The following is a 19,138-nucleotide window of genomic DNA, read 5'->3' as shown; positions in this document are numbered from 1 at the left end:
CACAGCTAGTATAGTCACCATTTTTGGCTTTTTCCTTCATAAGCATAACTCTTTATATTAATTGTAAACTGGATTTGATTGTCTGCATAAGAATGAGAGCTAAAAACTCTCCAGAGTACCACAAGGAACTCTGGAAGAAAAGCAGTACACGACTCTAAGTTGTTTTGCTTCTACACAAATGCCTTTTGGTATTTAAAAAAACAAATTCTGCTTTTAAAGAAGTCATAAAATGCAAGTTTTATTTACTTCCTGGGCAGCTGTAGCAATGTTTTCTCTGCACGCTTGTTTGTCAATGACATTTTGGTTCACAGGATTTCAGGAAATGACACATAATAAGAAGACAGTACATAGCACACTGACGAAAGCCACACAATGGATCATTCTTAAAATATGGAGCTGGAATACAGTTATTATCAAATGAAGCATATTTGAGGAACTGGATTCGCTTGTAATATATCTGTATATAGTACAAACATCTAAACGAAAATTAATGTTCAGTTCTCAAAGCATTTTTTGCAAATAAATTGAAAATATCAAATCAAGATAATTCTTGATAATAACCAATATTCATTAGGGACCTTGTATTAATGACAAGCAGTTTTTGATTTTTTTTTGTACAAATTAGCTCCCTGAACCTTTCCTACCACCCAACAAGACAGATTCTATTGTTATCATTTTCAGATGAGGACAAGCAACCACTCTCAGGCTCCTTGCCGGAATGAAGAGGCTGTTAAGGCTTGTAGCAGTGACTCTTATTATGGCAACCTGGCTCCAGAGTCATACTCTCAACCTGAAAAAGTGTGCAGGTCTCACTGAAGCTTGTATTCTTTTCTTTATAAACATAATATTATCCCACCATTTTATAGATTGTTTATGGACCTATACAGAGCTTTTCTTACATGAGAATGTGGCCATTGTACTTTTATAAGACTAAACATCTACCCTTAAAGCAAGGACACAAAAATACGTTGACCTATAGTCTCGGATAGAACTCCCCAGTCAATTAAAAATACAGTAGGCAGTGTGACTATTTTGTAATGGCTTTCAGCTTTAACCCAGTTATTCCAGAGAATGGCAGCAGGATGAACAGATGGCATTCAATCAGATAAAACGACAGAGCATGTGGCCAGAGGGGATACTCCCTAACACCAACGTTTTCTGTTCCTGGCAATGGTCACAGGCACCTAGATCTGTGCAGAATGACAGGATTTAAAGGTGCCCGCGATGTCATTCAGAAACATCAACCGTCTGATCTCATTGTTGAGAAATGCAATTTAATATGCACTCAGTGAGATTTGCCAACCACACGCATTTGGGAGACAGTTGTGAGTAGGCAAGATCTTTCTTATAAATAAATGACCTTGGTAATAAATGAGTCAGAAGCTCATTTAGCTGAAGAATGTATTTATATGATATACCCATACAATAAATATCATGAATGTTTAATGTCTGATAGCAATACTCTTACGAAAGATGAAGAAATGGAATCACACTCCAGAATTTCATGTAAAGTCATTTATTCCACCTACACAATTCAAACTTGTAGTCACACACACACACAAAAGCTTGAATGGTTCCCAAACTGGCATGTCTCTACCTGACTTTTGTAAATGTCACCAGGATGTGTTTACAAGTAGAAATACAACAGGTTAATCATCAGAAGTATCTGTATGAGCTTTTAGATTGAGACTGCAGAGGAAGATGTGAGTTCACCCACATGGCTTTGAATTCTGAGTGTTTTAGTACCAGCCTGGCTAATGCTAAATTCAGCGAGTTTGCGGAAGTCACGTGTGAAGTCTGGAGGCTGCCACTGTTCTAAATGAGTCGTTCGCAAGGCAAGCAGCTGCCTGCTATAGGGAACTGTTCTCATCTTTGGTGGTGCATTCTTTTCCACCCCCAGCCTGGATTAGTTCAACTAAAATACAACAAGATGCTCTGAAGCCAGATAAATTAGAGAAATACTATGAATGGGATGCAGGAGGTGTAGCATTTACCCTCAGTGGTCCATCAGTGCTACAGGTGAGCGTGTAGGAGGAAACAGTTGGTCAGGATGATCAATTTATCAATGCCCTGGGGTTAAAGTATCAAGGGGTATTTACTTCTTAAGTCAGTTGTAAGATCAATGAGTTAGAGTGAAAAGACTGAACTTTTTCAGACTAGGTTGAAATTTTATATACTGTCAACGACATGGAAATCTGACAATTTATATAAATTAGGCTAGAAATTTTGTTTTTCCTTAGTAAAATTTTGAGCAAAGGGGCTTTCTCATTCTTGTGCTATGGGTTTTATAAGTCATTCTCCTAACCAGTGATATTGTTTTTCCTGTGGACATCTTTCAACTATGCCAGAGTTTCTTGTGGGATGTCTGTTTTATAATCTATCACAGGGGAAAAAATTCTGTGTGACCCTCCAAAAAGACACATATGGTGAGGAAATCCTTGAAAATTAAATGGAACATTATTAACAATTTGTGATGATCACAAACCGCTAAAGAGATAAAGACCAGATTAAAAACTCAGCAAAAGGGGGATTATTCGCTGCACAAAAGCGAATGGCTCTCAAAACCTCAAGTGCCCTGCTGCTGACCTCAGCCTTTTGTCCAAGGGGATGATCCCTGGGCCATTCTAAAGCCTTATAAAATATCATTTGAAAGCATAAAAATCACTTTGTATATGGTTACTTTGGAGTGTTGCTACAATCCCAGAGCTACATGGGAGACCGAGTCAGGAGAAAGACCAAGAGTTCCAGGCAGTCTGAGCAATATAGTTAGATTTCAACATAGAAATAACGGAATGCAGAATAACATTTGAAGACAATAATTCCCTTTTGTAGGGGTTATCTGTTGTAGGTTTCCATATTTCAACTAAACTAAACATTCATTCGTGGATCATGTAAAATTGTAGTGCAATGCCAAAACTTTCTGGTATAGAGTACATTTTTTTTTTTGAGTTCTCATTTCCTATTTCCTCAACTTCTTTTGTGTGGATTTTAAGTATGTTACAACCAAGTAAATGCACTCTTTGGCAGAAAGGAAGGCTTGCAACTCTGAATATCTTAGGCATGACAGTTGCAGATAGATAACTTTTTTGTTGTTGTTGGCATATTATCTGCTTTTCTACTAATATATAATAGATTGTGATATTGGATTAAAAAGAGATTTGTTTACAGTTTGTGAACAGCCACACAACATTGTTAAGGAGACAGACTTATATGAAACTTAGACACGACTGTCTTCCAGTTTTTTGTTAATTTTAGCATGTTATTTGGTTCAAATTAAAACTTCAATCTTGGTATGTATTATTTAGCAATTCAATACTTTAATATATTTTAAGGACTTTGATTTATAGAAAATACATAGATGTTTAAGTCTTGTCACAAGCAAATAATGTGTTTGCTGAAACCTGCCTACTACGAGAACATAGAGAGGATCCTAGACAGTCTTGCTCATACCTATTGCATCCAATCTGTGTTTCTTTCATGTGCCTTCAAGGCTCTCTGGCACACAGCACTCATTTCAGCACTGCTACTTCTTTGCACCAACATTTGTTTGTTTTTGTTTTACTATAACTGAAAATAATGATTATCCCCAATGCAATAAGGTTTCATGTGTATATCACCTCAGTCATTTTTTCCATTTGTCTGTTCTTTAAAAATGAATTCAAAGCCATTTTCACAATATATTCTATCTAGATGCACTCAGTTGTAATTGCTAGTATTATTATTATTCTGATATCTTCTACTGGCTCCTGATATTTCAGTTCATGATATTATATATGCTGTCCTTGCCTTTTCAAGACATGAACATTTAATTGGAGAAGTATATGTCCTTTTTGCCCTTGCCTCTCCTTGGGTACTAGGATAGGACCTCAAAACACAACATAAGAGCATGCTTAGAAAGATATCTGGAGTGAAAAAAAAATAAGAGCATGCTATCTGTTACACGATAATTTAGGTACTAAACTGTTGGAGAGAGGCCACTTGTTGGTTCCCGACTGCTCAGCCCCAAAACAATCACACAGAAACTGTATTAATTAAATCACTGCTTGGCCCATTCGCTCTAGCTTCTTATTGGCTAACTCTTACATATTAATTTAACCCATTTTTATTAATCTGTGTATTGCCATGTGCCTGTTGCTTACTGGCTAAGGTTCTTTCTGGCACCAGTGGGGCTACATGGCTTCTCCCTGACTCTGCCTCCTTTCTCCCAGCATTCAGTTTAGTTTTCCCTGCCTACCTAAGTTCTGCCCTATGAACAGGCCAAGGCAGTTTCTTTATTTACCAATGGTATTCACAGAATACAGAGGGGAATCCCACATCATTAAACCCCTTGAATGTATGAAGAACACTCATATTTTAATGCTGAATCGTTTTAAAGTCATGTTTGCTTATATATGTGTAATATATTAAAACACAAAGCAGATGGAGCTTTGTGGGAAAAGCAGACTTGTGAGTAGATAATTGACCTGAAGGAAGATGTGGAAAATCGTTTTTAGTGTACACAAAGAAGCTTTGAACTGTGTCTGAGCATGGATTCTAGGCTCATGGGGTGTAGCCTTACAATGAAGACACAATGCATAATCTGCCTAGCAGAGAGACTGTGCATCTCCAGAGAAAGCTTCAAAGCATAGTCTGGAATTCCTGTTAATACTGAACCAAGTAAGGCGTCATCAAGAGCGTTTAGGCAGGAAACTTACATCTTATTAGTTTGACAGATTTCGGGAGATTGGAGGCTGCTTAAGAGTGAGTCAATGCTAATAGTAAAGGAAAACTTTATTCCTGATTTGTAATCCCGTGTGTGCAGTTACGTCAAGCAGGATTCAGTTTTGAATAGCTAATGGGCCCATATTATTCTTATTCTTATCCTTAAAATATGTATTCTGTATTCTTATCCTTAAAATATGTGCAGCAATGAATATATTATGATAAGTCTAAGAAGTAAATTTTAGTGTTTTATTATTAAGTGTCCATTGTGTTTATGATTTTTACTTTTAGGAGTTAAGTGTAGAATGGATTCTGTGCCACAAAATTAGTGTATTTGGTTGTTTATACCAAGTGGCCTTTGTTTTCCATTCAATCTAGAGGAAGTCATATAAAAGTGACTTATTATGCCAATGTATAATAGCAGCGTACTTTGGTTTAAATAATGTGAGTCTTGTGAAAATTCTTCAAAATATTTTAATTTGATTTATGTTTATAATGTCCATAAATATAAGATTCACAGTTCCATTGCTCTCTGGCTAGTATATCTTCTAACAGTGGTGTTTTTACATGTGTGGGGAAGTCTCCATTCTCTGCAGCAAGTCTTTATTCTGCTAAAGACCACTAGGTGTCCCCTATCAGTTATTTTACTTGAGGGTTCTAGATTCTGAAATAATAAACTATTTCTTGTGAAAATACTCACTTACACTACTGGAATCACTGAACTGAATGGCTGATATAGTTATAGAAAAATTAATTACCTTGAGTATTCATTCTTGAAAAACTTCACTTGAGGTTAAGCAAAGAACATTAAGTTACTTTTTAAAGCAATTATTTTTATTTCGAGAGAACTGATTTCAGTATCATATTGTATGTTTTAAAGGTGATTTTAATAGATGTACTAAAATCCTAAATTAAGATTTTTATGCATGTTATTTTGGAGACCATGCTAGATCAAGATGGCTGCTAGATGAACAAGGCAAGTGTTGATTTTCGTATCTGTGTGCTTGAATTAACACACCTATTATGTGAATAGTCTTTGGTAAATAACCAGCAGATCTGTACAATATGAGTGGTTTCCACATAGAAGAAACAATTTCTTTAAATTAAATATTTTATTTGTATGGGTGTTTTGCCTGCATGTATGTTGTGTGCTTGATTTCTTCTGAGGCTAGAAGAAGACATAGGATCCCTGGGACTGGAGCTACAATAGTCCTCTGCCATGTGGGTTCTGGGAATTGAACCAAGACCCTCTTGAAGAGAAGTCGGTGCTCTCAAATGCTGAGCAATCTTTTTAGCCTCAGAAAACTGCAATTCATGTAAGAATATAAGATCAAATTCGAAATTCTCTGACTTCTTAGTTTATTATTAATACATTCAACTTTTTTAGCATTGTAAAATTGGCCCAGTGCTATTTTACATATTTTCCTGTACTCCCATGATTAGACATTGGTAATTATTATATAAATCATATTCAAACTTGTCAAAATTGTGCTATGGACACATATCTGAGTGTTATCTCCACAAAGACATCCCATGCCCTCAAGCTAAGGTGTTCATTTTTCCTTCCTGCCTCCTCCTTCTCCTTTGTTTTCTGTTACTTTTAGAACCCAAAGAGAGATTCTAGTTTTCTTTTCTTTCAGTCTCCCATAGCCAACAATCAAGTCAATATATCTTACTTGACTGTGCTTTCAATCTTTCCAACTCCTTGATCTTAGCAACGTCCTATTACAAGTCAAACCCAGTTTTTTTTTTCATTTGGATTTCTGGAATAGACTCATAACTCTATTATACATCTCTGTCTTGTTTGTCCTTCAATCGACTCAAAAGCACTACTTTTCAGAATAAATATTATATAGTGAATCTACTGGAAATATTTCTACAACTTTTCGTGACCTATGAGATAAAACATAATATTGAAGAACTTTTAAAATCCATTCTGGCCAAATTCAATTCAGTCATGGATATTGTGCATATTAATCCTCAATTACAATGAACTTGAACTTCTTTAGGTGTTCAGATAAGTGATTTTATGTCCTTTGAATATATTATTCATTTTATCTTACTTCAACTTTGTTTTGTCAATCTCAGCTAATTTATCATATAATTTTATTTGAAGATTTTATACATATCGTTTTCATATAATTTTTGTTACTTTTTATTTTTTAAAAGAAAACAAACTCTTTTTTTCATTTTACATACCAATCTAAGTTCTCACTCCATCCCCTCCTTCCATTCCCTCCACTTACCTCTGCATCCCACCCTCCATTCATTCCATAGAGAGGGTCAGACACATTGTTTGGGGAAGGTCCAAGGCCCTCCCTACTATATCTAGGCTAAGCAAGGTATCCATCCAAAGGGAATAGGTTCCCAAAAAGCAGTAGGGATAAATCCTGGTGCCACTGCCAGTGGCCCGTCAGTCTGCCCCAGCCATGCAACTGTTAACCACATTCAGAGGGACTAGTTTGGACCTATGCTTGTTCCTTCCAAGTACTGCTGGAATTGGTGAGCTCCCACTTGCTCACCAATTAGGCAAACTGTTTCAGTGGGTGTCCCCATCATGGTCTTGACTCTTTGTTCATATTCTCATTCCTCCCACTCTTCAACTGGACTTTGGGAGCTCAGTCCAATGCTCCAATGCGGTTCTTTGCCTCTGTTTCCATCAGTTACTGGATGAAGGTTCTCTGCTAATATTTAAGATATTCATCAGTATGACTACAGGGCACCCTCTCCTCTATTGCTTAGGTTCTTAGCTGGGGTCATTGTTGTGGACTCCTGGGAATTTCTCTGGAGCCAGGTTTCTTGTTCGCCCCATAATGGCTGCCTCAATCAAGATATCTCTTTCCTTGCTCTCGTCTCTGTCCTTCCTCCATCTTGACTATCCAGTTCCCTCAAGTTCTATTTGCCCTTCCCCTTCCCCTTTTCTCCTTCCACTCCCCCTCTTGTTTCTCTTCAGATCATATAAATCTTTTACCATTTTATATAATTTTTATCTCTCCATCTTCCCCTACAATTTTTGCCATGTTCACCTACATTCTTTCAATGGATGGCCTTTTCTTTTAAATTATTGTTATGCAAAGGCATACAGTAGAGATCACTACAGAAATACATAAATCTTTAATGTTTAATGAACAACTGATCATGATGGGTGCTCACCCCAGTGATATATCTGTAAATCATACCTAAGGCTCAGTGAACACTAAGTAATATTGGCCCAAACAGTTGAAAGAACACAAGACCAGAAATCTTTTGCAAGACAACTTCTTCCATCTATATATAGAGAAGTCACAACCATGAAATATCAGCAATATTTTCCTTAATTGTCTCATTTTAATGTGAACATCACTTTCCTGAGGTAGAATTAACTAATCTCTCAGAGTTGGTCTCATTTATGATGAGTTTAAACAAGTCCTTGTGATTTTGTTTTATTATACTCATCCCTTTTCTAACCTTTCAAACTATAATTTTCCAGCTATCTATTATAACTCCAGAAAGTTGAATCGTGGCTTTGCTCCATCTTCAGATGCTGGAATAAGCATCAGAAATAACAGTGCACAAAATCCTGCTTAATGAATTATATTGTAACCTGATGAGAACTTCAGTTCTCTTAGACTGGAAAGGCAACTATGTAGAGGCTGAGAACAATAGAGTCTCATATCCAGTACTAGAAGAATTTATGGTATAAGTAACAAAAGGGATATTGTTTGGAAGAGTGAGGTAAATGGCTCCAAGATAATTAATGTTAAATGTAGCCACTTTCAAACTTATAATAGTCTTTCCACATGTGAAGCCAGGTAAATATTGTGAGACTTTGGAAATTATTTTAAGGATCAATTATGAGCATGTGATTGATCATGTGAAACAAGAGGATAATTATAACTTTGCTCTCTGGCTTAGGGTTTTTATTGCTGCAAAGAGACACTATGACCATGGCAACTCTTCTAAGGAAAACATTTACTTGAGGTGGTAGCTTACAGTTTCAAAGGTTCAGTCCATTATCATCATGGTGGGGAGCTGGAGAAGTTGCTGAGAGTACTACATCTTGCAGGCAACAGGAAGTCAGCCGAAGTCACACTGAGGGAAGATTGAACAAAAGAGACCTCAAAGCCTGCCCCCTCAGAGATACACTTCTTCCATAAGGCCACACCTCCTAATAGTGTCACTTTGGGGGGCCATTTTTTTTCCCAAACTGCCACACTGTCCAATCTCATAGGATTGTTGTAAAGAATTATTGTTGAATACACTTTGAAAGTAAAGCTTTTAAATGTATAGATTATTAATATACATGTTTCTCTGGATTTAAAACATGAGAACACTTTTTAAATAAAATAACTTAGATTTGGTCTGTTGTTCTACCTCCTTCCCTTTCAAACACTGGAAACATTGTCAATGCAATTATCCATTTCTTCTGCCCTAAATATAGCAAGTAGGGAGCTAAAGTAGTTCATGGATACTGCTAACGAGGACAACAGCATTAAGCTTCACATTCTTCCAATGTTTCTGATAAATGTCTTACATTGTTATCTATTGTGCTTGCACACATATTAAATATTTTGATAGTTTCTAGTTTTAATTTATCTACTGTGCTCTTAGAAGGAATATTTGAAAGCCATTGCTTTGTGGATGCAGGAAATACAGTCTGCAATGTGCATCTAACTGGAAGTTTCCTTCTACTGCTAGAGTGCTTAATTGTGTGCATGTGTTACATCCATTATGCAAATGATCGCACAGAGTACAGCTCATTTTGGTGGGTCTTCCACCTGGCACATCTGTCTTCAAACCGGAAAGATGTGATGAGATATGACTTGCGTTACAAGTGGAACAGTGGAACTCGTGATTGAAAATAATGAGGTGAAGTAAAAAAAAAACTTGAAAGGAAATATTAAATATATTTTACCAGTTCCTTTATCTCTATTAGTGGGAAAGTCTGGGCTCTTATTGACAGTGTCTCACAAATTAGTCTCATATTTTGTGATACAATGTTGAAAGTACTTGTGTTCATTTAGAATAGTTGATTCCATATTCAAAAGAGTGAGGCAGAATATTTAAAATATACTAGAAATTATCAGGCAAAGTTGTTTTAAGACCCATTATAACTATTATGAGAATGTAAGCGTAAACAAAACCACAGTCTCAGTTGCATTGAGTAATGACTGAAAAAGTTTTATTTCAGCTTCCCTTTATTGCTGATGTGTGCACTTTAGATTTTGTATTAGAGGAATCATGTCTCAGTGTGAAAAGGAAGAGCGTTTGGATGGTTATATAATACTGATGGCTATTTTAAGTTAAGTCTGCCATTTAGGATAGTTTTTTTTTGTTATATTCTTTTTTTTCTTATTGAGTTTTAAAGACAAAGATATTGAGTCAGGTTACTGGGGATTTGACTTCTCCTGATGGCAGTGTTGGGGTAAAATAATTGTTGTTCTGAGGCAAACTTATCTAACTCAGAAGTTACAGGGTCATGAAGGGTTTGCACTTGAGTATGGTATAAAGAGGGGATATCTACAATAACATGGTATCATTTTAACTTACTTTTTTGCATAGGTACTCTTGCAAAGATATGAATGAGAAAATAATAAAATATTAAGGAAATTCAGAGTTTGGGAATGAGAAATAAAAAAATACTTTATCTGTAAGTCCTTTCCACGTAATTTTTCTTAACTTTATAACCTGAACAATGACATATACTTGGATTATATGGTTGCTTTGACAATTAATTAGATAACTCATAGGAAAGTGGTTTATAAAATTTGAAAACTGAAAGTTTAAAGATCGTATTAATGTATGATATCATCGGCCTGTCAAATTAACTGACTGATTTTTTACTGAAGCTGGGAAAAATGGAATTTTCCATTTGTAGTATTCTCGGTTATACCTGGGAGTGAAGAGTGGACTTAGGATTGTGTTAGTCTGTGCTCTACAATTTAGAAGGCAGGAGCTGTCACTTTTGAATTATACCTAGCGGTGGGGTTAGAGCAATCAGCTAACTTATTTTGTGGGAAGATGGCAAGTTTTTGGTACAGGAAGTAGTCCTCCATTGTGCGCAATGCTCATGATTGTGAGAATGGAACCAAGGATATCTATTTAGTACCCCTTGTTCTATTCTACTGGCAATGAAACAGCACTTAAGAAACTTAAATGCACATGTTTCAACTATAGCGTTCATTTTTTAAAAAAGCTTTCCTCTTTTTTATCTAGCCTAAAACCTAGAAAAATATAGCTTAAAAGTGTTTAATCTGATGGTTGCCATGCCATTTATCCCTCTGTACAATTATTGCAGATATAAGTGAATTTTGTAATAACAGCTATTACCAGTGAATGTGATACAGTGTCTTGGGAAAATTACTGAATTTCTTGCTTGTGGTATCTTACACCCAAAGGATTATTTTCTCTAAAATAATATCAGAACGTGTATAGACTCAAAGTCGCATATGTGTTCACTGACTGCAGGCTCATGTTATAAATAATAAATTCTTAAAGTTCTGAGTGGCTAGGTTTCTGCTCTCAGACAGTTCTCCAGAATTGTGACATTAAAGACTGCTATTATACCTCTAAAACCTCATATGTACTATGAGCCATTGATAGATATCTTAGTAGACTACTGGTTGACAGGTAGCTAAGACATAATGCTTTATACAAATTGGATAGGGACATGAATTTGAGTGTCACAAGCTCAACGAGGGAATGTGTATGACATAGACATTCTCTCAGGATGTGCAATATTTTGCTGACTCGCAGAGGAGACAGGAAGAAGCAGCAATAGATTTTCAAAAATATATTTCACGGTTTTGCATAACCTCCACTTGCTTTCTTAATTAGCAGGAGTTGCCTACTGTTGATGACAGATATTTCAGTGATTCTGAGTGTCTTTGGGAATTTTACTGAAGAAATAATCTATACCCTTCCCATTTAGTTGAGTCATTATTTTGGATGTATCAGCATTCTCCAATGGTTTTAAATTATAATCCAAATCTTAAACAAGAAAAAAAAAACAACCCCAAATCAGTGAATACCTGCTCCAACAAAGTGCTATGATTTTTGACAGAAATTTACGTGGTAATAATTTTTTTTTTTGAGAGAGGGTTTCTCTGTCCTAGAACTAGCTATTGTAGACTAAGCTGGCATCGAACTCACAAAGATTTGTCTGCCTCTGCTTCTGAGTACTGGGATTAAAAGTGTGTGCCACCACTGCCAGCTGGTAGCAAATTTCTTAACTCTGATTTTATAAGTCTAACTTAAACATTGTTGATAGAATATATAAAATATGTTGAAATAGATAATTCTCTGTCACACGAAGCTCTCTCTCTTTCTTTCTCTCTCTTTTTCCTAGAGTATGACTACTCTTTAAGAGACTCTATTGAGAACATGTTGTATTGCAAATACCAAGTGGACAGTAAGGAAAGATCGATAGATATCATAAAATAATTATTCAGGGAAATGAAGAAACCTCCAAAATGATTTCATCTGTCTTTATCAACACCACTCCCATTGAAAGTGAGTCAGTTGTCTTCAATTTTACATCTGAGTGCATGACACTACTCACTATCCTCAAACCACGCAGATGCTTATTCCTGCTTGAAGTCACTTCTCACGTCTGTGGCTGTCACTGCAACTGTTGAAGTGATTCCAAGAATCCATATGTTAATAGATTCCACCAGCAAAACAAGTGCATTCTTTAAAACTGTGAAAGACTCATTGTGAAATATTTATTGCTCTTGTTACTTTTAGAGTTAAGGGAAACATTGGGTAAGTGAAATTACCCACAGCCTCAGGTTGGTAGCAATAAAGAATTTTCCAAGAATCGGTGGGCCTATATCTAATCACCACCCTTGACAAGACCGGGTTTTGTTCTGTTTTGTTTAGTTTTCATCACCTTTATATCTATGGAAGCAGAGTTTTGTCCTTGTCTTCTTTTTCAGTTTTTGAGAAGATGTCTAAAAAGGATCAGCAAAGTACTGATTATTAATTCTAATATAATTATTAGAAAACAAACGGGTTTCCTTTATTATACATACACACAAAAAAGAAGCATGTAGAAAATTTTATTTTAGGACCCAAGGTAAAATATATTCATTATTCTTTGAGCTGAGCAATAGAGTATTAAAAGTAAAGTCATAGCATAACTTTTCCTTTGGTCAGAGAGCTATTGTTTTCCTTTTTATTTAATTACTTTGTCATTATCATTTCTACATTCCAAAACAGAAAACAATAACACTTGTATGAGTAGACAAAATCAGTGATAAGAAGGTGATTGAATTAAAGGGGCAGACAAGTGTTTGGACAGAATTATGGTGTTTGCTGCCAAGCTAAAGAATCTGGATCCTACTTCAAGAACACATATGAGAGAGAGAACAGACCCACTCAGGTTGTCATCCAACCTCCACTCAGTGCTGTCGGACTTATGTGTCTTCCCTTTTCTTGCCTGCTATACATAACTAACTTTTTTAAATTAAACAAATCTCATTAAATTTAAGATAGAATAATTGCAAGGTGGCATAATATCTGACTTAATTTATAGGATCAAGCATACCCAGAATATTGCTTCCTTTCTACCTTTAAAAAAATCTGTAGATATAATTTACCTTTAATAAATCTTTAGGTGGTAATTTAGTTTGTTGAGCCATTTTATAGCATACAAATTTGTACATTTCAGGTTAAAAATATAACAAAATGCTGTAATCGTATAACATTCATCCTACAAATATTTTCTTCTAAATTATACTATAGAAGTTTACAAAAAAGATAATCCAAACAAATTTCCTAACAAAATAATCAAAATAGTTTTTTTTTCTAGTTCAATTATGGGAAGATGCTGCCATTACAGACTTACTGTTATGGAGATATCCTTGAAGCGGAGGGGTGGTTGTTGTCTTAGCTAGGGGAACTATTACTGTGAAGAAACACCATGACCATAGCAATTCTTATTAAAAGAATTTTGTGTGTGTGTGTGTGTGTGTGTGTGTGTGACTTTTTGCACTGGTCCTGTCCACACTGTCACAATTTCTATAAATTCTTATGTACAACTATGCTGCTGTATCTGGAAAACCTGTTTTATTGCAATAAACCACTGGCTCTTGTTTTTGACACTCTTGTTAGGGCTAAAAGTATTCCAAGAACTCTCACTCACTGCAAAATGCCTGCCTGTGGATCTCTGTGTTTGTTCCCATCTGCTGGAGGAAAAATCTTCTCTGATGGTGGCTGAGCAAGGCACTGGTCTATGTGTCTAGCAGAATGTCATTAGGAGTCATTTTATTGCCACAGTTTTTGTTGCTGTTTGTTTCCTTTCAGAACAATACTCTTTGATTTTTATTCTAGGTCTTTGGACTACCTATTCTCAAGTTCTTGGTCACAAAGGAATATTTTTTTTTAAGCAAAATGCCATGTAAGATGTATTTCAAGAAACTTAGGGTCATGTAATTTTGGTAAACAGAGATGTGGATGGAAAGATATATTGTTTTTTGAAAGTCCAATTATATTGAAGACAATAGAAAACTATTGATCTTAGACAGTAACATGCAAGTTTGGCAAAGAGAGATATGGCTGAAAAATAAGTTGATGTTTTGAAGGTCAGAATAAAGACTTTAAGCTGAAAACAGTAGAAACCCTTTGAAGAGTTTAGGCACCATTATGCATTGTTTATTAAATATACAGTATTTTTATGAAGCCACATATACTCTTAACACTAAAAGCGTTCATGTAATTAAGTGCTCCTGCAGCCAGAAGTTAGTCAAATTATTTCCACTCATAAATGAAAAAGCTGAACCCCAGGGAGATGAACAGCTTTTTAAAAAACGCACGACTAGTATATGAAAACCGTAGGATTTAAATTTATATATAACCTATATACCATAGTCCAAAACTGTTGTGTGTGCTATCAATGTGTGTGCTTATGTGTGTACGTGTGTAAATGGAGACTGTGTTTTTGTTTCCTAGCTGCCCAGATCAGAATAATCACACAGAAGCTATATTAATTACAACAGTGTCTGACTTAGGCATATTCCTAGCTAGCTCTTACATGTTAAATTAACCCATTTCTATTACTCTATGTATCGCAACAAGGCTGTGGCTTACAGGTAATGCTCTGGCATCTTTCTCCTTCCGTGACAACTCCACCTTCTCTTTCAATCTCTCTCTCTCTCTCTCTCTCTCTCTCTCTCTCTCTCTCTCCCTCTCTCTATGGCTTTCCCACCTGGCTTTACTCTGCTAAGCCTTCAGCCCAAACAGCTTTATTCATCAATCAATAAAAGCAACTCACATACAAAAAGACATCCCACACCATGAGTGTTCATCCTTAGGCCAGAGATCAACCTCAGGTGGTCTTCATTACTATATGCTCCTACTTTTTTTTTTTTTTTCAGACACAGTTTTTCACCAGAATCTGAAGATTGTTGATTTAGGAAAAGATATCTGGAAAGTGAAGTCTCAGGATCTGCCTGTCTCTCCCTCTCCAATATGTTCCATCACATCTAGCGTCTTTATGCGAGCACTAACCATTGGATTCAAGTCCTCTTTTACACAGCAACCAATTACAGATTGAGCTGTCTCCCTGGAACCCAGAGACTTAATGAGTAGTTATTCCATCACCTTCTCTGCTTAAATAGAATGCATATAGTTTGAGATAGAGGCAGGTTGGATTTAAGATAAAATCACCATTGCATGCCATGTTTCATATTTTAAATAAAAGATGACTCATTAGAGTGTCATTGGCTATGATTAAACTTTTTTCTAAGCCCAGAGGGTGTTTAGAAGGCTGATGAGTATTTTTGTAGGTATTAGGAGACCTGGCCCTTTGTACTTCATGACTCCCTTATGTATCTACGCAGCCTCCTGGATACAAAAATTATAACCCAGTCTTAATCTACTATAATTTTGCAATTGAACTCAATATTAATAGGATTATAAATAACTCAATTAATGGGAACACTAATTTCCAATCTAAAAAACACCAGATTTAATGGGAGTTTAATAATGTATTAATTGTGAATGAACATTTACATAATTTAATTTTCTAGTTTCCACACTAAGATCTTTGCCCAATCAAATGGAGCACAATGTTATGAATACATGATATAATTAGAATAATTCCTTTGCAAAGGAAATTTATTACACTTGAAATCTTGAGAACACGTTAAGTGCAAATGTTAAACTACCAAACCTTAAGTATGGATCTCAATAATTTCATTATCTTTTTCAGGACTTCATTTTTCAAGAAATTGATACTTGAAAAGTACTTAAAAACAAGTGCTTATTATTCTTTAATAACTATTTTTGTACCATGATTACATCTTCAATCATCTTTAAATGTTATGCCTTATTCCAGTAGGTGTAAATTTATTTCATTGCCCATAATATTCTGTACTCACTCAAAATATACTTTCTGGTTTTATTAGTTTAAACGTTCTACAATGGACAATTAGGTCAAAGTCAATTAACGGTGTTCGTTATTATGCATGTAATTACAGTGTTCTACAACAATATAATTTTTGTGATTGCTTGCATTGGCAGTTCTTGGACATGGTTCTGAATATGCTCAGCTATAGTTTAGACTGTTCAATTTCTCCTATCAACTCCAGTGATTTTCACAGTTTTCTTTACTCTTACTTTCATGTAGGATTGCTATATCCTCTACAGGACCACTTCCCTTATAACATCACATGATCCTTGTTATAGCTTCCTAATGATCATGTAGTTTATCTTTTCTTATTTTTGATTTCCAGTCTTTCACTTTCAAGTGAGTTTCTTATAGACCGCATTCAGTTGAGTCTTACTTTAACCGTCTTCTTGGTTTTCTATTTTTTATTCTTTTTTAATTTGATTTAATACTTTTTAGGATTGTGTTTTTATCTTCACAAGTGCTTGAGAAACCATAACTAGTCATTTGCCCTGACTCTTACCCAGTATTCAATTGTCCATTTGTGGTTTTGCTACATTATTTATACTTGATTAGTATGTTCTGCAACATTTTCTTCCTTATTTTTAAATGCTTCTTTAAACACTAAATTATGCATTTTATGTTTATGATTTTTACTGCATTTTATTTATTTGTGTAGATCCAAGATTCCATTTGGTCCTATTTTTCCTCTATCTTCAGAATCTCTCCCCCAGACCTCTCTCTGTCTTTCTCTCATGCACAATTGTGTATCCATCTCTGTCTCTCTATGAAACCCTATTTGTTGATCTATTTCTTGGTTTGTCTAATTTTTCCCCATAGTAAATATCTTACTTTTCTATCTCTAAACCCCACTGCTCAACTCAACATGACAGCTGAACTCTGTTCTTTGTTTTTCCTTTATTGCCTTAATCTGCAAATTATCTCTAGTGGGAATCTGATACAAACTCTGATGGATATTTTTGTTTTTGAATTTTTAGTGATGCCCATGTGCCCAAAAGGTGAATATTCTATGTGTTTTGTCACATCTGGTAATTAAGAGGCAAATCTACTTCCTGCTACAACAACATACTGAGAAATAGAATGTTGCACATTGCTTCAAAACAAAGACTCATATTTCAGAGAGATTTTCAATTCAAAATTGATGGTGATATAATCATAAAAGTACGACAATGATAACCTTTAGAACTTACATTGCCCAATGACAATTTACAATATGTTTTTGAGTGGAGCACAACTATTATTGGCGATAATTTGCTTCACGCCATTGTATTTATATCAACAGATCAGAGAAACCAAGTAAAAATGCTGGAAGTTTTATCAAAGAAACAAATGAAGTTCATTAAATTGACCTTGTGTGCTTAGAAACGTGTTTCCCCATCTGTGAGTGTGGGTCAGATTACAATCATTTAAAATTTCGGATAGTTCACTGTATTCTTAGTGCCTGCCCTCATGATTTCAAGTAATTTAACACATGGTTCATGTTCTGTTTTAGCTCTCATTTTTGTACACACAAGATGACATACTTTTTTGAAAGAGTGCATTATAACATGCTTACAATCAAGCATGTAGATAATGATATTTCGAACATTATGTGACCTTGGGAATCTATGAATTAGTTCTCATAATGATATATGTCTATAGAGATTATCAGATTTCCCTTTTCTATTTATACTTCCCTAAATTTTTAGTCATTGTTATGATTACATTGGTAAAACATTCTTGAACTGGACAACATTTGTAGCTTCATGCCTCCGGTCTTGGTTTCTTCACCATTGAGAAGAGCAGGTTTAACTTGGTTGTCCCCAGTGACTTTTCCAGTATTAACATCACCTGTGTCTCATCCTCTTGCTGACTGTTTTGGTGCTCCACATCCTGAGGTGAGAAAGCAAATAATTTGCCAATCTTCCAAATTTCTATTCTTTAAAAGCTCAATTTTTCATGGTGATTATTGAACATCCCTTTTCTAGAACTAAACATTTAGCCTATAACTCCTTCATAGGACACATGTCTGCTTACCAAAGTGTCTGAATTTGCAATGGCATTTCATTTGTATTTTAATAAACGAAGCTTGCTTGGGAATTAGGAATGTAAAACATCACAACTGGCCAGCCTTAGAGACTAGGAAACAATGACACACACCTTTAATCCCAGTAGACACACTAGTTGCCATAGAAACCAGCTGGTGCATGCCTTTAATCCTAGTGGTGCACACCTTTAATCCCAGCTTTAGAGGGGATAATAATAATAATAATAATTTAATTATATAATAATTAAAATAATCCAAGAGGATTGTTTCCTAGGGAGGAAATAGCTCTCAGACATAGTCTCATTCTGAGATTCTTTGAGTCAGGATTGCCATTTTGGACTGAGGTTGAGGTAAGAAAGTCCAATTGTTAGCTGTTTTGTTTTTTGGATCTTCAGGTTGAATCTCAGTTTCTCTCTCTGAGTTTTTATAATTGTGCTTTATGAACATTTCAGAAAAATTTTTAGCTTTGGTACCCTGTGAGCTATATTTACACTCTTCTTTGGGATTTTTTTCTCAAAGCAGGTGATTTCTTAAGATCTTTATGAAAAATTTTATACTTTTTATCATAAAAGAGAAATCCCCAGAGCTACATATTTTGTAGTTTGTCTCAAATAACAACAAATAAGACAAACAAAAAGAAAAGGAAAAAAAGAAACATAGCAATTACTCCCATATAATGTCGTAGGACTTAAATTATTCATGTTAATGATCTGTCATCTGGGCACATGACCATGAAAATACTCAGTGGGAAAGCACTAACTTGTTCAGTTTTTATTTCATTTTGCAGCATTCAACTCCATATTCCCATGGCTTTGACTTTACAAGGCCAAGTTTAATTCACCAAGGAAATCAAAGAACCATATTAGAAAAACTTCAGCTATAGTCTTTAGTGTGGATGTCTGCCCCATGTTCTAGTGCTTCTCCTGATTAGGGCTGACTGACAAGCTCTCGTTTCCCATTCTCTACTCTGGTGTGCCAATCTGTGCATTATTCATTTAGCATGAACATTTAGAATTTACTTC

The 19,138-nt window shown here is 35.3% G+C and overlaps 1 protein-coding gene across 1 annotated transcript in view; it reads left to right on the top strand.

Moving 5' to 3' along the window:
• The window catches only part of Hcn1 (hyperpolarization activated cyclic nucleotide gated potassium channel 1), a 359,593-nt gene that overhangs the window by 54,818 nt on the left and 285,637 nt on the right, over window positions 1-19,138 (top strand). The gene's annotated exons all lie outside the window — the stretch shown is intronic.

This window comes from Microtus oregoni, unplaced genomic scaffold, assembly GCF_018167655.1.
Source record: "Microtus oregoni isolate MIOR12 unplaced genomic scaffold, Mior012 000141F_ref0000236, whole genome shotgun sequence".
Taxonomy (NCBI): domain Eukaryota; kingdom Metazoa; phylum Chordata; class Mammalia; order Rodentia; family Cricetidae; genus Microtus; species Microtus oregoni.
Note: the sequence above shows the minus strand (reverse complement) of the source record. Positions and strands in the feature narration are given on the sequence as shown.